The sequence below is a fragment of the Platalea leucorodia genome, assembly GCF_965183815.1.
Source record: "Platalea leucorodia genome assembly, chromosome: 4".
Taxonomy (NCBI): Eukaryota; Metazoa; Chordata; class Aves; order Pelecaniformes; family Threskiornithidae; genus Platalea; species Platalea leucorodia.
In genome coordinates, this window is record NC_138826.1 from 105033046 (window position 1) to 105055123 (window position 22078).

Genomic DNA, 22078 nt, shown 5'->3' on the forward strand with positions numbered 1-22078 from the left:
AAGCCGTACGAGGAGCAGCAGAAGTCACTTGATCCGTTCAGCCTGGAGAAGAGGAGACTGAGGGGAGACCTCATCGCGGTCTGCAGCTTCCTCACAAGGGGAAGAGGAGGGGCAGGTGCTGATCTCTTCTCCCTGATGACCAATGATAGGACCCAAGGGAATGGCAGGAAGATATGCCAGGGGAGGTTTAGGTTGGACATTAGGAAAAGGTTCTTCACCCAGAGGGTGGTGGAGCACTGGAACAGGCTCCCCCAGGAAGTAGTCACAGCGCCAAGCCTGACAATATTCAAGAAGCATTTGGACAACACCCTCAGATATATGGTGTGAATTTTGGGGTTGTCCTATGCAGGGACAGGTGTTGGACTCGATGATCCTTGTGGGTCCCTTCCATCTCAGGACATTCTATGATTCTATGATTTCAAAGTGTTGAAGTATTCTGGTGCTTATGATAGGAACCCTAAAGGAGTACAAAGAAAGAGTGCAGGTAAAAAACAAGTAAACCGAATTTTAAACTAAAAGTTTATTGTACCACCACTGTAAACTAAGTTCATACAACTGAAATATTTACTTGCTCTGTCATTCATCACTGCAATATGGTTTCCTTTCTGCTGAGTCCATTTAGTTGTTTCACACTGTACCTTCAAGATTCATTTTACTTCACATATCCAGTCTACCGACCTCACTCCCAGAATTATGAGCTCTCTCAATATCTTTAGACAGCTTTTTATCTGATATGTCTAGATATCAAGAGTGTGACTATATAGGGAAGTGGGCTCTATTGATGACAGATCTAAAGCTGAGAGTCTTGATGCGAGGGATTTCTAAGAAATAACTCAATCTTCATGCCAGATCAACATGTAAAACAGATTCCTTTTGCTTAGCTTTCTGACCACAAATAGAGGAAAAAACTGTATAAACTTAAAAATTAGAGCAGCTGTTGTGTTAATATTTTTAAGGCATCTGGATACAGCTGTGAAAATGTGCAATAATTACAAAGCTAAATTATGTCTTAGTGCTGTAAGAATCTTAGCCTATTTAGTACTATAAGAATCTCGACCTATTTTTGCATAGGTTCCAGTCTTCAAATCCCCATGTAATATCATTAGTCAAAACATTTCACTTGTTAAAGGTTTCAATCACTGGCTTATTTTTAATAATATATTAAATTCTGGTGAAGTTGATAGGCTTCAATAGACGTTTAAAAGTTTCAGTTCAGCCAGAAAAAAACATGTTCAAATTCTTAAGGCTAAGAAGTTCCTTGACTGTACTGTTTTCCTCTTCTGTTGCCATTAGCTGAACTCTTCTTATTGCCCTCTTCTTCATTAAAATCATTGCTCAGACACTGCTATGGTTTTGTTGCTATGCTATCTCTTCCTGTTTGTACTACAAGATGACATCTCTCCAAGATATGGATCAGAATGATACTTAGGAGGAGACCTCAGAGCTATAACCTTGGGGTTTTTTTCAGAATATTTGCTGTAGAACTCTTCTATTTCTCACCTTTCTAGTCTGACCTTCATTTTGAACTTGGAGATAGGTAATGATGAACGTCTGCACAGGATGAAAGAAAGGCTGCTTACTGTTGTTAGCATTTGCTTGACTGGTAACAGGTGTTCATGACAGAGATAATTTTTTTTAAGTGTTTGCTGTTTCTTTTTTCAGGTCTAGTGTACAAAGGAAGGTGACTATTAATATTCTGATCAGATACCATACTTTCCATGAATCCATTTTTCTCGCTGTTCATGGGAGCCAGTCCTCACACATTTTTACAACATGTTATCAATTTGACAGTAGCTTCCATTCAAATTATTTCAAAATCAAGAATAATCCAAGGAAGCATTACTATAATCAACATCTGATCTCTTTTAATTCTTTCTCTGTGGCCTGTGTCAGTTCAAGTGTTATATTCTATTCAGCAACAAGAAACAGAAAAGTGGCTCGTGATTTTTCACTCTCAAGGACACAGCCATTCTGCTGAAAGTGATCTTTCCTCTCTCATCCCTGTAGAAATCCCTGCACCTGTGCTTGAAGTCTTTGAGGTCTCGGCTAATGAAGTAGGAGCTATTTATAACTCTCCAAATCTCCAACAGTTTTTGATGAAAAACAGTCAGTCCTGAAAGCATCTGTGCCACACAAATAGTTCCTCAGATTGGAACTTTAGACCAGCTCAGCTCAGAGAAGACAATCTGTCCTTTCTGCCTTCTCCTCCTCATGCAGATACTGTCTACCAAGAGACGGTTTCATGTTTTCACTTAAAAAAGGAAGGAATCTGAACCATAATGTCAACTGAAAACTTAGTAATAATTGCATCAAGTTACTCCTGATTGAGTTTCTGTGGCCTAACAACTTCTGCTCAGCTGGCGCACAGAGACTGTCAGCCTACACTGAGAAAGTGTTACGTGAAGTCATACAGCTTCAGTTGCATTCACACAGTTACCACAGCTCAGTTCATCACAGTAAGCTGTTGAAACTGTAATTTGACTGGAAGCCTGAGCCCTAAACTTTTATACTTCAGTCAGTTCTCCTCCGGTTTGGTGAATCTGTAACAAGTGACACGGTTTTAGGAGATTTGGGCCAAATAGTGTAAGTACAAATGTGTGATGCCTTGGCCCACTTTCTCTGTCAAAGAGCAGATCATCGTGGTTGCAAAGTTTCCTATGTGGGCATACTCATCTCTTTCCTTTTTCCTTGGCAGCCATCAATAATTTCAGTCACATAAATTGACTAAATGACTCTACAATCAAAAGTAATATCTTCCAGCTGTGGACTGAAGACATGTGACTGATAGGGTGAAGAAGTTAGATTGCTGCTATCCAAATCCCCTGAAGAGGGCAGATCCAGGCAGACTAGACCTGATCAATTTTCCTGCGGGCATGCTTGCTCTGGGTGAGGGAGGGGAGAGAGAAGGGAAGCAATGAGGAAGAGCTAACTTCCACAATGAGCTACCCTCCTGGGTAGTTAACCAACAGCTAGTAGGACTCTAGTGTGTCTCTTAAAGCAATATTCCTGGGAACTATATCTTGTTTTATAAAATGGAGGACTGGAGCTCCCATTCTCTCTCCAAAATAGGGAAGGAATACGGGATAATTTCCTGAGCCTCCATTTGGGATGTTTTACTAAGGAATTTCCCTCAACCTGAGTTGTCTGAAAAAAAAAAAATCTTTGCAATTTCTCTGCTTGTATGCACAGCTCTACAGAAATATGCCGTTGTCTCTTTCTTTCCTCCAAATAATATACTCCATGTATCCACCTCAGCAGCTCTGCTCATAGCACACTGTGGCACCAGCCTGTTACAGCACTGCAGAAGGACTGAAAGGGTCTATTCTAAAGGGCATAAACTTCAAGACTCAGCCCTACTGTCACTGAGTCTTTGATTTCAAATGAGGGAGAAAGGACTACTGTGTAGGCATGAAAATGGACAGCCAGAAACAGCCACCTGCTAGGGAAAGAGAGAGAGAATAGACTTATCACACATGATGTGGTAGCAGCTATGCTGCTATGTATATGCCTCACATACAGTGCCAATGGGCAGTCTATGACCCCTGAAATAAATCTGTCCCATATTCCCTGACTGAAGAGAGGACAGAAGGCTGAGAAGTAAGAAGCTTATTTTAGCTGACTGGGTTACTAGAACACAGACATAATTGACAGTTTTGCTTATATAGCAAACTTAAACTTATTTGGCTTATGCAACCAGAAAAACAACAGAGAGCAATGAAAAATGAGACGTAGCCAGGCAGACTCTATCTCAAGACAAGCTGAAATGACTCATGCTAATTTATACGGTGGCTCTAGTGTTTTGCATTAAATAAGGACTTTGTTCTGTAGCTGTTACCAGTTAAGCCTGTAAAACCTTTCTGTCACAGAAGCAGGGTCTGGGATCATCCCAGATCATGCAACCTGGGAAGCGTTAATAGGAGGCGTCCTGATGGCTCTGCACAGAACGAGGCCTACTCAGACTATTCACTTGGTACTTGTGTACTCCACTCTCCAGTGCTACTGACTTGGGGAGGCTTCTTAACTCAGAACACCACATCAGATTTGCTCTGAGCACTGTCGTGGTACTGAGCTCACTCTGACAAGCCCCCTCAAAATCTGAGGCTGTAAGGTTTTGCAAAACCACCTTTGGTCCAGTAGTACCAGCTCTGAATGGGAGCTAAGAAGCCAAATTTGACCCAAGCCACTCAGACGAGAACTGGCACTCCACAGAAGGTAATAGGAATAGGAGAGAGACTCACACCAAGTCTGCACACATCCAGGTCAGGTTTACATGAGTTACTGGTGTGGGGTCTGTACCTCATTAAAGCTGATGAAATGCTTCAACTGCACCTGAGTTAATCCAAGCCAAAACCAACCAGCTGTGCAGAGAGCCAGCTCCATTGTCTTGCATCCACAACATAGTTAATCTGCAACCTGGATAAAGAGCCCATGGATAATTGAAAGTGAAGAGTACAATATATCAGCATTCTCTTGGCACATTTGAGTACTGACACATCATTTATTTCCCATAGACTGCGTACAAAGCTGAAAACAGAATGTTCAACTTTCACAGAGAAACTGGGAAAGATTCTCCATTTTTTTGATAATACCTTCATACAGTTTTGCCTATACATACCAAAACAGCTAATTAAAAGTGTCTGGTTTAGGGAGAATCCCCATGTCCTGTAGAACTGATTTTGAGCCCATTTCATCACTAACCTTAGCTCAGAATATAATGTGAGCAAGAGAACAAATAAATTATGAGGGTTTGGGTAGTTGGCTAAAACCTGGAAAACACTTAGCATGAGTTTCTAGGATCAAGCTGTAATTGTTCTACACGTATACTTTAAGACCTTTAAAGATGGGCACCTCTGTGTGATCAGGAACAGTCTTAGAACTACTAGCTTCAGCTTCTTTCTCAAGCCTTACCATAACTGACTCACCTTGCATTGAGTCACACTGTTTTATTTGAGTTTCAGGGATTTCATAGCTTCCCTTACCAGAACTATCTTTGAGCACTGGTATCTAAACTGTCTCTACAGGTTCATAATTCCCAGAGCCTTCTTATTGGGATTGTTGATTCAGCTCAGCTGTGTCCTAAAACCCATTTGTCCCTCACAGAGTTGTAATCTAGTTCTCCTTCAGCTGACCACGTTAATCCAATGACCTCTGCTTCATATGAGAAGAGATAGGTAACTCAGTCCCCTTAAAATGAATACCCTATAGGTTTCTCTGCTGTGGGGATAGGAAGGGTTTTCACAGCTCATGATTCTAAATTCTAAATTCTTGTGCCTTATGTTCCATATTGCTTGGTACCTTGTCTAGCTCTTGGCACCTTATGTGGGTGCTCTGAAACATTGAAGCCCCAGTTGTCAAGGTGGCAGTCACCGACCTGCTCCTCCACCTGAATGCCCACAAGTGTATGGGGCCAGATGGGATCCACCCAAGGATACTGAGGGAGCTGGCAGAGGAGCTGGCCAAGCCACTCTCCATCATTTATCAGCAGTCCTGGTCAACCAGGGAGGTCTCAGATGACTGGAAGTTAGGAAATGTGATGCCCCTCTACAAGAAGGGCCGGAAGAAGGATCCGGGGAACTACAGGTCTGTAAGCCTGACCTTGGTGCCGGAGAAGGTCATGGAGCAGATCATCTTGAGTGCCATTACGCAGCACGTGCGGGACAACTGGGGGATCAGGCCCAGCCAGCATGGGTTTATGAAAGGGAGGTCCTGCTTCACTAACCTGGTCTCCTTCTATGACAAGGTGACCTGCTTGGTGGATGAGGGGAAGGCTGTGGATGTTGTCTTCTTGGACTTTAGTAAGGCCTTTGACACTGTCTCCCACAGCATACTCCTGGAGAAGCTGGCTGCTCACGGCTTGGATGGGTGCACTCTGCTCTGGGTTAAAAACTGGCTGGATGGCCTAGCCCTGAGAGTGGTGGTTAACGGAGTCAAATACAGTTGGCGGCCGGTCACAAGTGGTGTTCCCCAGGGCTCAGTATTGGGGCCGGTCCTGTTCAATATCTTTATCAAGGATCTGGATGAGGGGATTGAGGGCACCCTCAGTAAGTTTGCAGATGACACCAAGTTGGGTGGAAGTGTCGATCTGCTGGAGGGTAGAAAGGCCCTACAGAGGGACCTGGACAGGCTGGATCATTGGGCCGGGGCCAACTGCATGAGATTCAACAAGGCCAAATGCCGGGTCCCGCACTTGGGTCACAACAACCCCATGCAACGCTACAGGCTGGGGGAGGAGTGGCTGGAGAGCTGCCTGGCAGAAAAGGACCTGGGGCTGTTGGTTGACAGCCAGCTGAACATGAGCCAGCAGTGTGCTCAGGTGGCCAAGAGGGCCAATGGCGTCCTGGCTTGTATCAGGAATAGTGTGGCCAGCAGGACCAAGGAGGTGATAGTGCCCCTGTACTCGGCACTGGTGAGGCCGCACCTCGAGTACTGGGTTCAGTTTTGGGCCCCTCACTACAAGAAGGACATTGAGGTGCTGGAGCATGTCCAAAGAAGGGCAAGGAAGCTGGTGAAGGGTCTGGAGCACAAGTCTTATGAGGAGCAGCTGAGGGAGCTGGGGTTGTTTAGTCTGGAGAAGAGAAGGCTGAGGGGAGACCTTCTTGCTCTCTACAACTACCTGAAAGGAGGTTGTAGTGAGGTGGGGGTTCGTCTCTTCTCCCTAGTGACAAGCGATAGGATGAGAGGAAATGGCCTCAAGCTGTGCCAGGGGAAGTTTAGGTTGGATATTAGGAAAATCTTCTTCACTGAAAGGGTGGTCAGGCACTGGAAGAGGCTGCCCAGGGAAGTGGTTGAGTCTGCATCCCTGGAGGTATTTAAAAGACGGGTGGACGTGGTGCTTGAGGACATGGTTTAGTGGTGGACTTGGCAGTGCTCGGTTAACGGTTGGACTCGATGATCTTAAAGGTCTTTTCCAACCTTAACGATTCTATGATTCCTCTACTGGCAAGATATTTGGGTATAGGTAGAACTTATGCAGTTTAAATATATCCTTAAGTGCCAGATGCACGAGGATATCTCAGGACCTAACCTCCCACTGATTTCAACAGATCCGGTATCTGCTTCCTACTTAGAAAATTAGTTGCCCACATATTATGCAGATAGATTTTAAGGGTCATGTCTTCCCTCTGTTCTCAGCAGATTGCCACACCTGCAGACAAGATAAGTCAAAAACAAAATCCAGCCATGCCAGAACAATCTTATTTTATATTTGTTGGTGTGGCTTTCATTTTACACTGTGTACCTTCTTTTAAAGTAAGGAGAACACATTTGCTCTTTCTAGTATTAAAAAAAACAAATAGAGAAGAAATTATGTAAATCGATTAAAAACCAGTAAATTGCAAAAGTCCTATGGAAAGGCAGGAAATCTTTTCTCGAGGAAGGTGAGGATTTAAATGGGAAGTATTACTACATTTTAATCTAAATATTAATAGAGACTGCTAGTTTTTAACAGGATTGGGGGGGGCGGAATCCTCTTTCTGCTGATTCAGCACTTCTGTCACATAAAACTCTCTCTTATGATGGAAGTCAGACTTCAAAAGATAGAAAAATGCATAAGAAAATTGTAAACAGTGACACCGAATAAAAATTAAAAATCCATACTATAAGTTACGTTTGCATAACAATGGACATATAACAGTTTTTAAGATCAGATAAGTGGCTAGCTAAATATGCCTCGACTGGCAAAGAAACCAAAATCCGTAAAATTAGTTGATCTTGAGAAGAGCAAGAGTATTAAGCTACCAGATAAAAAACATCCATATCTTGTTTCCACTAGGGAACATCCTACACTAGTCTTGGTATCACTCAGATACATAGCCATTTAGATTATAAGGCATCCAAACGAGAAACAAAGCTGGTGAAGGGTCTGGAGCACAAGTCTTATGAGGAGCGGCTGAGGGAGCTGGGGCTGTTTAGCCTGGAGAAAAGGAGGCTGAGGGGAGACCTTATTGCTCTCTACAACTACCTGTAAGAAGGTTGTAGCGAGGTGGGGGTCGGTCTCTTTTCCCAAGTAACAAGTGATAGGACAAAAGGAAATGGCCTCAAGTTGCACCAGGGGAGGTTTAGATTGGACAGTAGGAGAAATTTCTTCACCAAAAGGATTATTAAGCACTGGCACAGGCTGCCCAGGGAAGTGGTTGAGTCCCCATCTCTGGAGGTATTTAAAAGACGGGTAGATGTGGTGCTTAGGGACATGGTTTAGTGGTGGACTTGGCAGTGTTAGGTTTACAGTTGGACTCAACGATCTTAAGGATCTAAATGATTCTATGATTCTGTAATGCCAGGAATAGTTTTCCTGAGAAATATATCAACATAAAAAGTAAAAGAGTCTGTTTCAAGAACTTACATATCCTAGGGTTTAAAGGGGTAAGGCTAATATCACTTTAAAGCCTAGTTTCATGATTCCAGTACTCATCCCATGTTTCTTCCTTACTTACAGGACTCTCCATCTTTGTGCTTTCTGTCAACACTCTCCCTCTGATCAGAGAAATCTCCATGTTATTAACTAGCTGCTAATGCTTCAAGCTAAAAAAGAAGTTTGCCCAGTTAGAGCCTTGAAACTGTTTTCTAGTTTTCTACCACAAACTAATGAAGTTCCCCTTCTGAACAGAGGCAAATCATGATCATTCTTTGTCCTTCCATTTGCCTGGAGGATCTTCACGCATTCTTTTTTTTTTTCTCTCTATCCCATTATTTTGTGGTGTGATGTTCTGCCATTTCTTTTCAGTAGTAGTTAGTACAAAAATTTAAAATGGACCCAACCTGTCTGAAAAAGATACTTTTTTATTCAGACACTAGTTATAAGTAAGTATGTAACAGAACATGGGCTTCTTCAATCCATCCCCAAACTTCCTGTCTCCAAAGCTAAACTGCTGCAAGTTCCTAATATCACCTCTTTACTCCCAGCCGTAATCGACACTGAGCAACAAAAGAGACATTTGGGGTTTGGAACTGTAGCCACCTTACTGGCTTAACATACTCAAACTAATTACTTAACTTCAGGAGTGACTTGTGCTGTTTGGATACTAGGCTTGGGATTCTGTTGCTTAAACAGACTCACACCATGCCATCTGAGATACCCTGAGATAACCAAGATGTCTGCATCATTGGACCAGATGATCGTTGTAGGTCCTTTCCAACTGAAATTATTCTATTCTGTTTTGTTCTGTTCTATTCTATTCTACCGTGCTGCCAGCATGACAGAGGACTGAAAGGAGACCTACAACTGGAGGCAGGGCAGGATATGCGCACACAGCACCAGATGCCTAATTTTTGGCAGTTGACTCTGTCCCAAGTCTCCCAAAAGTCATGAACGTCTGACCAGGCTGTGACCTAGTTTATTTGATCTGTCACCGTTACATCTTGGGGCACAATCATCTTTAGTTCTTCCACTTGTGGCCAGTTAACATACTTTCTGGTGCAAACAAGCAATGTAAAGCAACTTATATCTCCCCTGTTCTGGAAGGTGGAGAAGGTATAAGTGACTTACTTTCAGTCATAGCTGTTTACAACCTCAGAAAAACCTCACATGAATGACTGCAACCATTGCCTTCTATCAGAGATATGCATGCAACAAATTCATAATACGGTAACAGCTAATCTTACTGAAAGGAGAGAGTACATTTCTTCAGCTTTACCTGTCTCCTCATTTTTTTGCAAATCCCAAACAGTTCTTATATCATCTTCAAAAGCTGCAAGAATTCTAAATCTTATTTTTATAATAAACACAATACCTGCAGTAGGCAAGCTGTGGTTCATGGGCAATGAATCCATTTCGCATTAGCCTGTCAGACTCAAAATAATAGGGATTAGGGATTACAGGTTGAAATCCAAATGTCATACTTATTTACAGTCTTTAATATGTCCAATCTACTATGTCTGGGAGAAATAGCATTAACATGCATAGTTACTTATCCAGTTATCACAACTTCTAGTGCAAAGCTACATCTGCACAATTAGAATAGTAGTCTAGAATGAGCAGATGATATATAGAATGAGCAGAATGTTTCCTTGGACAATACAAGCCAACCTATTTTTCTGCAGAGGTCAGTTTTTTCTGTGCTATCAAGACAGTTCTTTTGATTGACTTAGCTTATATGTTTGCTATAGATGACAGGCATTCTTAAATTCCTCAGGAGTTCTGTTAGTTTCTCAGAAATGCACTTAAGTCTTCAGTACTCACATTCTTCAATTTCATTTAATTTCTGTACCATCTGTTTGAAAACACATTTCTTGTGTTTCGGTTTTATATGGAGGATAGTATTGTCTGTATTTCTGTAAGGGGTCAGAGCTAACCTCCTTTGCCTGAGTTAATCAAGTCATTGAGGACACAAAGTGCATTAACGGCTGCTACTGACAGAGAAAAGACTACCTTCCATTTGTATTTTTCCCACTCCACTGGAATTTATTGCATGCAAATGAAGATGGAAGTAAGGTATATCTCCCTCATTTTTTCCAGAGAACTTCTACTAGTAACAAAGGTAGCCTGTCTGAAGGTTCATTTGTTTTCAATTTCAGTAAAAATGGTTTTATCTCCTTGAAGCATGAGAACAGTAAAGAAAACAAATTCTTTTTCCATTTCAAAAATTCCCTAATTGAACACATTCGCCATTGCAACAACTGAAGGCAGAACATTTCATTGCAAGAACTGAAGGCAGAACATTTCAATCATCTGGCTTGTGGCTAGCCCTTGTTGAAAAAGTATCCTCGAGCATTTCTGTAAATATTGGCATTATATTTGATTAGGTTACAAGCTTCTGATGATAATGTTTTGTTAAGTCAAATTATAGTTCACTGCAGAGTTGTTAGTATGCTATGAAATGGTGCACAGGCATATATGGTTAACCCAGCTACATTGTGACAAATGGAGTGAAAATGTATAGGAAATGGGTCACAGGAGCACAATCAATAAACTGATATTTTTTCTTTTATTTTTCACTCCCAGGGTCCTGTTCTGCAAACACATTAAATTCCTAACTGCCTGACAGAGGATGGTATCAATCTGTGTGTTAGTGCTTATTGATTAGCTTTGCTAGGATATGTGCTGCCAGCTATAATAAGCAAGAACATTTCTAGTGAAATTGATCAAGTCAGTCCTAAAAGTTAGAACATTTTTGTGGGAATTCCTCCTGCAACCATCGGATTTAAAACTTTTTAGTTTTGAAATCAATATCCTCAGACCACAGCTGGAAGAGATTGTTTCTAATGGATTTTTTTTTTTAAGTTGATGGTTACTAAGTACCAATATTAACATGGTACAAGTGAATTTGAGGCCATGTTGATTATACCTATTTTGTTATCTTTCTACAAAGCCTCAGATTTATCTACATTACCAAATAATTTAGCACAATAGAAGCAGATCAACAGATCAAAGCAGTTAATGCAGTGGCCACCACATCTACATGCCGCAAGGTTTCAGGAGCTTACTGCAGGCTAGATTTAGGCTCGTCCCTACAACCAAATGTTCCAAATACACATGCGAGTCAAGGCTGTCCAAAGAGCCATTCATCAGTTTCGACCTTTCTGTTCCCATTAAAGTGTGGAGTACATTGGATACAGATCTCAAGGAGACTTTCTTGATTGGTTTTCTCCGGAAGTGATGTAGTTGATACACACCAGCATAGGTCTGCAAACTAAACCAATGCACATGGTGACTGAGGATGATCAAGGGTTTCACTTCAAAACTGTTGTACTGCTGCAAACCAAAATGTTAATGTAAATGCAGAAATCTAGCCTTTATTCTCTGCCTCAGTTTTTTTGTACCATAAACATAAAAAGAGTAGAGGAAGAAAGATAGATATACTGCCCTACTAAGGGGAGGAATCTGAAGACGACTGTGAATGAGACTTTTCTTTTACAAAGGAGGAGTGAAAAATCCCCATCTTCCCCCATCAGAACCACACAAAAAATCTAAATGTTTGCCCAGAGTTATCAAGCTGTCACCATATACCTACAAAACATGAAGGCAGCTCTCGCTCAATGCCACATACCACTGCATCATGAATAGTAAGCATTGTTTTGGTATTGCCGGCTATATTATAAATACACAAAAAGGGAAAGAGAGGATGCCAGCTGCTGTATGATTAAATATAGGAAAATTACTTTTGGGAAAGGTTTGATGAGAGAGCACATTACCAGTGGAGGAAGAAATAATGTCTGAATGCTCTATCAGTAAATGCAAAGACCAGGCAGCAGCACACAGCAAACCGGAAACCAAATAATGAATAGGCAATGGGGCATCGGTGAATATGCCAGGTTACAAAGACTTCGATAGCATTACAGATTTCAAAATGAAACAGCAAACAAGTGAAGGCTAATTAAAATTATATGATGGCACCATCACTTGGATATTGCAAACTGTAAGCAAAATTATAAATTCAGTCCAAGGTTCTTGAGCCATTTAATGGATTCGGGGAAACCATGGTGAGTTTCTTGTGTTCCTCTCTGAGAAAGGGTGTAGCATTCAGTTGGTTGTAAGCTGGGTTATGGCCATCACAGGTTCATCACAGTGTAAGTAGGGTGAGTCAGTGTTTTTTCATAGAAGTACAAATATCTTCTGTAAATTGTCTGAATGTGGCTGTACGTCAGCCAGAATAGTCCAGGCAAGGGGAAACTGGCTGTTCTCTGGTGGGGCTACCAACGGGAGTTCCGTTTTTGGACCGTTGCAGGCTATGGCTTCACTGATTGGAGCCCTTTGAAACAGCCTACACCAAGAAGACAGAGTCCTAAGGAAAAGAAGAATGCTTAATGTTACAGGTAGTACAGAAAGTCCTGCTGAAATAAATGAATTAATTAACATATTGACACTATATTGGGAACAAGCAATTCATACAATAGACACGTAAAAAAAAAACCAAAAAATTGCCAATCCTGGCAATATATTGCAGCATTCTTGTAGCAAGTTCTATACCAAGGCTGGGACGTCTTCTGGGCATATTTTACCTGGAAAGAGATAAAAACAATTCACCAACCACACTGCTGTCTCATACCTCTCATTCTATTATGAGAAAAAAGATACGGGAATAATAAAGTGAGTGGAAAAAGGAGGTATTGCTGCTAAACTTAGCTAAACTGCACTTAGCTAACCTGCATATTTACATATAGTAAAGCATTGTTCTCATGTGCTTCAGCTAAATTAAAAATGACATTCCTTCTCTGTACTATTGTTGCCAAAGCCAAGAACAGAAGTGGATGGGTATTTTCCTTTATCTTGCATAGCACTGAGTAGTTCTAGATATTTGGGAGCATAATCTGGGATCAATTTACAAAGGAAGAATATCAGTTTCACCAATAATAGGGACTGCTAGGATTCATGGAAATCCAAATGGATGCACAGCATTCCAGTGTATTAACATGGAGACAACTTTGAGGAATCTGCAACGGATAACAATGACACCAAAGTTATGGTCAGCAACACCAGGGAAAGAAATAGAAGTCTCCCTGGCAGAATTGCAATTGGCTGCAGTTCTTGGGACAATTGGGAAGAGACTCAGCTTATCTAACCTCAGGCATTTCTAGAATGCATACACTTGACCTATTTTGGATATCTATATTAGGATGAGATGAATCACACATTGGAAGTGTCTGTTTCTCGCCACTGAGTTTAAAAGAGCCTGGACAAGTGACTCAGAGGATTAGGTTAAGTGAATCCCACTCTACTGCCCTTCCAGGCGCTCTGACCTGATGCAATGAGTAAAAGCAACATGGCAGGTGCCTCTGCTTGCAAAAGCACGGGAAGACCTAAACAGCCATACATACTCCAGCTTCAGCAAAAAATCTGAGAGCAAATTATGCAAAAATAAAAAACCAAATACCTCCAGCTACTATTTTTTCAGAGAGGCCAGAGAATAAACACTATCAGTCAGTCTCCCAGGAATGTGGACGTAATAGAGATATCCAATGTGTCCTAAAAAGCAGAGTTTCAGATAATAGATCCCAGAGACATTTGTAAGATTCATCAAGAAAGGGAAATTCTACCACACTGTCACTGCATCACAGCCAGTTAAGTGGCAAAAGCAAGCCAGTGATTAAAATTGCTAAGGCTGAATCAGAGTGCTGCGAAGAAGGAAAAGAATGGGAAGCCGTGTTTAGGAGGAAAACATCTGCATTCCCATGCTGGTCTTGTGGTGATCCAGTCAGCACAGATGCATGCTTGATGTCAAGAGATACACTCACCTTAGTGCCTGTTGTGTCAGCTATTTCAATGAATGTTAATTAGTACAGATAGCAATGGCGAAAAGTGTAATATGCTTACCAAGGCCAAATACAATAGGCAAGTATACTTCAACTAGCTCAGCCTATTTTCTTTGAATAAGTTGTGTGCTCAGAAGCAAGCCACATGTTTTGAACAATGGTCGACCTCAACAAGGTAGTAAATGGGCATGCATGAAAGCCGCAGACACTTCCATTCACTAGGAACACAAGCCATAAACATCTATGTGGAGTTGGATGAAACTTTCATCCCACTAAAATTCCATCAGCAGGATGCAAAAGGAACACTGAATGCTGAGTGGCTGATACCGAATGGAGCCTAGCATCAAACTGCCAGCAAAGTATACACAAGACTTATTGTATAATAGAAAGCCTGTAAAAAAACCTCTCCCCAAACCAGAGGAAAATGCCTTACAGCTTTGATTCGTTTTCCTTGTCACATTTAGCTGCAGTAGGCTAGAGAGGTGACCTCCCCCACAGCTGGAGCAGTAACTTCTTCAGCTGCCACAGCATAATCCACCAGGGATCGTGAATCAGATGTTTTAACTGCTGCAGTTCACAGCCAGTGAATTAACTCAAACTGCCATTGATTTTAGGTTATGTAACTAAACCAGACGTGAATTGTAGTAGCTAATGAGAAAGCTGCCCATTTTCATCATTGCTACATAGCCCCCGTTCTGCCCCTTCTGGCAAATCATAAAGGAAAGGGGTGGACATCTAGGTGAATAGCCTCTTCAAACACTGCCTCTAAAATCTAGGGAGGATTGTGAATTAGAGCTCCTTAGCTGCCAAACAACTTAATAAAATAAGAAAGTTACTGTTATGTCTAAGGTGGTATTGTTTTTATGAGGTGTAATAGAATATTAAGTAAGAAGTTTATGATTTTCCTGCTTAATTTTGTTATCTCAAGTAGCACAACAAAAGAGACATTACACCCGGCAGCTTCTCAAGGATGACTATGTAATTCCTCTGCAAGATGCTGCTAAGCAGCAATGAGAATTACTTACCGAGAGTAGGGGCTTCTCAAAACTTAAGCAAAACTTGTTCCAACTCTCACACACAAATCTACAAAATGGAGTATCATGGTCTAAGGACTCTTGAACTGTATCTGACCTCTGACAAGCACTTGATCCAAAGTGTTAAACCACAGAGCTTTATCAAAAGGAAAAGGAAGATGTAATAAACACTAGCTTGAGAACATTGGGTAATAAATCAAGAGTCAATGAGCCTAGAGGGCCTAATGTGGAAAACAGAAATACATAGTTGTGTGGATGCAACTATATCACATTACTCAGATCTCCTGTGCTGTATAAGGCAGTGTTTGTGGAGCTACGGTCCCCTTAAGATTTACCTGGCCTTCTTGTTGGCCTGTAGCTGGATACCTCCAAGGTATCCTGCCAGTAATGTGACCTAGCCTCTCACCAGTGCCTGTATGGGGATGGGCAACTGTCACAGCCCCTTCCCCACTTCTCCCCACAAGGCAGCCTCAGAAAAGTCCAAATGGGGGTCAGACCCTAAAAAACATTCACACCAGAGGAGTTCATATGCCAGCTGAAGTGACTGATAGGTCTGGTACCAGGCAGGGAGGTCCTCGCTTACCTCTCTGGTTTAGGCTGCTGTTGGGTGGTCTCATTTGTTTGCTGCTCCTCCTGCCTGACTCTTCTTGGCATCCTCTGGGTACTGCCTGCTCTTGGCAATCCATTTGCTGCCCACCACCTGTAGCTTGTAAATCTTTATGGCATGAAAGCATAGAGAAGATTATGATATTTCTTCACACAGAAATTTACTCTTTCATGTTATGGACCTGTCAAATTATCTCCCCCCCCCGCCCCGTATTTTCTATAATACCTTAGTTACACACACACATTTTACACTCCCTGGCTTGGAGACCTTGTGCAACCAGCTGCTTTCATGGGCTTCCAGTTGCCCACTACCTTGAGTTCAACAGGGAGCATGCTGAAGTTTGTTCAAGACATTCCTTGACTCAATGCAGCCATTTGTGTGAAGGGCTTCTTGCCAGTTGGGCGCTCTGACACAGTTTGCTCATGCAGTTTCTTTAGCTTACAACATCTCACAGAGGGATCTCTCTCCTCTGTTCTTCAGGATTTTTTGGAGATTTTCAGGCCATTCTTTTCCCCATCCACCAGCAGATGTTAACAGCACACTCCTTGCTTTTCACAGGCATCAAATGACTGACCTTAAAGTTCATGTACAGAAATCAATTCCATGCAAACAAACCAACTGGGTGTAAGAGTACTGTATATGTGGAGAAAAGAATAAAGACCAAACAGCCTAGGAGACGCTTATTTCTTTCCTCCTTCTACCTACACACTGAACATTGGGGCCTTGATGATTTGTCCAGTTTTGCTGCAGTGGCTGACTGTCACATCAACAATTTATAGTTCAAAAGTGGGACTGCACTTGTGAAGGATTACCCTAAAGCTGATCATGTTTACCAATGACACCTTTAACGATCAACATGTTACAAGAAATCTTTCTATTTGTGTTATATTGTGAGAGACCATGGTATACTCAATACTTCCTTGATATACTAAAGTCTTTGCTTTCACTGTGTTCAATCACAGCATTCTTCATGACTAAAGATGTCTGTTAATTAAAGATAAAAGTGTCCTCTTAATGCTGTCAGGCTTTACACCTGGCTAAGCCTGGGGGTTGTAGCTATAGGCACCTTACTCACCAGTGAGTCATCTCAGAGGGAAATTCAGATCACAAATGGACTCCATGGCCCTCTGAACATCCCTATCTTTCTCCACTAAGTAGGTAAGGTACAAAGAGATTTTGTTTACTTACTAAGCCCTAAGCCAGGAAGGATGAATCCAGGCTGAAATCAAGATAAATTCCTCATTGCTGGACTCCCTATAAAGCATGTCTGCATCACTATATCTGCTGCACCCATCCAAGCTGCAACTACACACTCTCCTGACTTTGCAAGCTACACACCAAAAACTTGACCAAAGTTTCATACCAAACTTCTTCAAAGTACGTACCAACAGCCATGTAATATACGTCCCATACACGGAGTGGTCACAGTTCTCACTTTTTCACTCCAAGATTTACCTGGGTTGGATGTACAAGTGAGTCCCAGGACAACCCGCTATCTCAGTTTCAGCAGTTCCTTTAACTCACTTCCTCTCCGAGACAGAGATGTGGGTTACACGAGTGCAGCCCTTGGTCATGAAATGCATTCGCAGCTTGGAAGTCACACTGAGCTCTTTGTGGGTCACATGTGGCCCAGGAGGCTGTGTGGCCTTGTGCTATTCTGTAAATGCAACAGCTGTGATTGACATAGAGAAATGAAGTAAAAACACATTTATTATACTTTCTGGTTTTTTTCCTTTCCCAACTGAAATGGAAGCATCATTGGCTGCAGCCCAACAGCAGTAAAACTGTTCAACTTCCAACCTCACTAGAAAGTACTGTCAAAATAGTATTAAGTAAATAGTGAATGCCTGAGCCTGTGAGAGGAAACAAAAAGTAGTTCATAGATACATGAGTGACTTTATTGACAACTCTGGGATTTGCAATACCCTGACTTCAGGGTCTCAGGAGTGATAAATAGGCAGTCAGAGTGCACTGTTTGGGCATGAAAGAATAAAGAACATGCCTGGGCTGGGGGGGGGCTATTTCATGTCAATGAAATAGGAATCAGCTGACCTGCAGAAGCATGTAAGTGTTATATCACTGGGAATCAGAAATTGGAATCCAAAATGGGAATCAGAAATTGGGCTGGACCTGTAAAGAGAGTCAATAGTTCAAGAGAGACTGAAAGATTCGACCCTAGATATTTCTTTAAGGAGTAAATGAGCTGCATCATGTCCAAATGAACTGTCAAAACCCTGTGCTAAACAATGATGGCATCTACATATATTCCTTTACCACATGTCTTCCAGTTTTAAATCAGGACCTTCACCCCAGTGTTATGACCTCGATCTCTCATACTTTTTTGCACCTTCTCAGAATCCCAGCCCTTTTTTTCCTTCTTCTCCCACCCTTTACCCTACCTCCTCAACCCCAGGCTCCTTATCCTGCCAGTTCTGCCTTGCCCCACAGCTTTACCTGGAAGACCAGCCACATGGTAACTAGAGCATGTCAGCTTCCTACTGCTCCAGGTATCGCAGATCAGCTGACGGATGGTGCCGGATGGGCAGGCCAGCAAGGACCTTCAGTAGGTAGATGAACAGCTTGTTCCTCACTGGCCAGAGCAAGAGAGTGTATCAAAAATCTCCCTGGGGAAGTAGGGACAAGAATCGAAACACAAGAGAGCTGAGGCCACTAAACAGGCACTCTAGTCCTCCTGCAGCAAAACATTTTTAAGGAAGCACTGAAATTTACAGGGAATTGCTCATGGATATTCAATGGATGTAGGAAGATTCATGCCTGTCTGTGTTACAGAACAGAGTCCTTAGGGATAAGACCTTTTTTCCTTTCTTCCAGAATTTTACATCTTTAGCTAACACCACTAAAAACTGAGCAATCAAGAACAAATCCATTTTATGAGCCAGATGTGTGACTTTCATTCTTGGCAGCTGGCAGCTGAGAACTTGTAAATGTGCATTCACCTACTTCATTTTTAAGCAACATCATTGCCAACTAGCAAATTTGCCCTGACACTCAGTAATTTCTTTTGTCCATCTTCCCACATCTCTACCTCAACAATCATGGCAATTTGTTAATTGTTTTTGTTTTGTTTTTATTTTCTATTCTTTTAACCATCAGGAAGCTGCTTTCAGAAAGCCATCTGCACTTATTCACTGCCAACACTCAATACGATTTTAATAAGCCTTGTGTGGTTTTGACTTTAACACTTGTTTCCCTGTGCATAAAAGCCTATTTCCTTAGCTGTCACATAGTTTGTCACTTCAATAAAGTTTCCCAGTTGCCTTCTAAGCAGGCCAATTTTTACTCTCACTTTCTTAAGCAACAAGTTAAATCTGAGGATAACAGCAAGACTGATAATTATCCAAACCAGTCAATGTCCATTCCTTTGGGCATATGTTTCCCTCTGACTAGAATCCTTCAGAACAGAAGCAGATACCTATAGAAATACTTACATTTTGAAAAATGACAACAATCATACTTTAGGGTTCAATGGCAGCATGTCTGAATGACTTCAGGATCAAATAGGCTCCTTTCACAAGGTGGTTTAATGAACTTCCATCTCTACAAAACTCACCTGGGATTGGAAAGTAAAGCCTGGTACTTCTCTTGCTCTCACAGCATCACTAGCAGTGATAATTCTGGGGCCAAAAATCCCGCTTTAGATTCTTTTAGCAACAAGGGGATTTCTGCAAGACTAATGATAGATGTTGAGAGGGACTGCTGGGTGTTCTCATTGCTCTCCTGAGTAGAGACAATCACACTCTTCATTAATAATAGCAGTGCTAGAGAAGTAAAAATTAATTAATGCCATCATTTGGGTGCTGTTCGACAGGGAAGACTGAGCTGCTCTAACAGCTTCTAGCTGCTAGTCTTTCTAGGCTCTTCTGCTGACGGTATAATTTACCCACGTCTCTTGCACCAAGGTTGATGTTTCTCTACCCCCTCAGTGAGCGAGTGAGGCAGCTCACTCACCCTCCTGGCCAGAAGGTAACCCATGGAGAACAGAGCTCTGCCCTCTCAGCAGGCTGCAGTGCCTTGCTGGTGAGTGAGGTGATCCCAAGGGAGTGGGAGGGACTGTGCCACCAGGAGGACAGGAGATGGGAAGGGGGTGGGAAAAGGAAAAGGAGATTATAGGAAATAGCAGGAAGACCACTTTGAGCAAATTGCTAGTCAAGGCATCTCGTTGCAGCATTAGTGTTTCCTCACAGCCTCCAAGTTTTTCTTTTGTATTGTGCTTAAATTGTAAACTGTTTTGGTCAGGGACTATTTGTTGTTAAATATACTCGTAAGATAATATTTTTCAGTGAATAAGTCCTGGAGCTGGAGTCAGGAGACCTGATTGTTATTTCTACTCTGGCCCTTCTGCCCCCACTTGCAAGACACTGGGCAGATAATTCCATTTTCTTGTGCTTCTGGTTTCCCCATGTCTATATTGTCTATTTAAATCTGAGCTCTCCCAGGCAGAGACTGGAACAATGAAAACCTGATCCTTGATTATTAGCAAGCACCTAATCAAGGTGCTAATAAGTACACAATACTTGTAAACAGTACAACCAACCAACAACAACAACAATTCAGAGGACAGAACAAGCCCTGCCTTTAACACTGAATTAATATTTGTAAGGATACAGGAATGCAAAGAAAACCAAGTTACTCTTCTGTGCTTGAGAAAGCTTTGCAGCAGAAACAGGAACAAGGCTGTAGTGAAAATTCTTAATCTCTAGACCAAACATCAAGCAGGTGCTGTATTTCATATTTTCATACACAGTTTTCAGTCCAGAACCACACTTTAATCAGAAAGATTTTATAGTCCAGAGCTTCCTGCAAATCTCTGCTTAATGTAAATTTTAATACCTTTGGCATATTTTGGCTGCCAGCCTATTATTCACTTGAGGCACCTCAAGCAAGTTTTAAATTATGCTGTTGAAACAAAAACTATTTCAGATGTGGTAGACAGTAAAATGATTTTGTAAAACAACATTGTAAGAACCCGCAGTTACTGTCTATCATTGATTTCTCTGTGTTCAGTTCTAAGATGTGTTCAGTTTATAGGTAAAATGATGGCTGAGTGGGTTTACTAGAGGGACTTCTGGCCTTGCTAATCATGGACCTGGAGAATCAGGCTGTACTTACAGATTGTTTTTACAGCAGATCCAGGGTAAGATTGGAGAGGGAGGGGGGTAAATTATGCTTTTAAGCTGAATCTTTCCAGAAGTCCATTTTACAGGGAGGTCATGTAAAAAAAGATGAACTGGTCCAACTGCTGGGGCACTGACTCCTACTATAAAAAAAGAAGAGACAAAACTAAGGTAAATCAGAAGAAAGAATCCTCTTAAAATTATTTGCCCTCAACAGATAATATGTCTGTAGTCCAAAACTTGCTCTTTCTCTGCTTTAGGCTCAGACCCTGGTCTTTCTCACATAAATAACTATCTTGGTCATTGAATCTCTGATACAGAAAGTCAGAAAAAATATCCAGGGAGAAGTAGCTTTTAATGTGTAAGAATGTGAAACGAAGTATTGAATAATGAGGATTTTCTGGTGTTTCTCTAGTTTTGCAGTTAGATTGCTGCAACGTGCACCTCATCATATATTTAATTTAGAAACAAGATCAGTAAATCAGCTGGTAAGTAGGTAAAGGGAACGAGCTCCTGCATCTGCCCCACAATACGGATTGTAAATGAAGAGCCACAAGGCACATACTGCAGCCTGTCAGCTTTGTACTGCTCCAGGTATCACAGATCAGCTGATGGACGGGGCTGGATGGGTAGGGCAGGAAGGGCCTTCAGTGGGTAGATGAACAGCTTGTACCTTGCTTGCCTGAGCAAGAAGGTCTATCAAAAGTCTCCCTGAGGGAGGAGAAACCAAAACCACACAAAGCAAGCTGAAGGCCACTAAATGGACACTTTGATCCTCCTACAGCAAAACATTCTTAAGGAAGCGCTGAACTTTACAGGGAATTGCTTATGGGTATCTCATATTACATGGATGTGGGAAGATTCATGTTGGTCTATCTTACAGAACAGGGTTCTTAGGGATAAGATCTTTTTTCCATTTTTTCAGATGTTTTACATCCACAGCTATGACTGTTAGAAACAGAGTAATCAAGAACCAATGTATTTATTAGCCGGATATATGCCCATTCCAAACCAGGCCAGCCATTTGGCCCTAAGGATCTGCTGGTCAGTTGGATAACCACTCCAGTAACTGTGGTGTAGATTGCTCAAATCTGTGCATGTTGAGCTAAATAAAT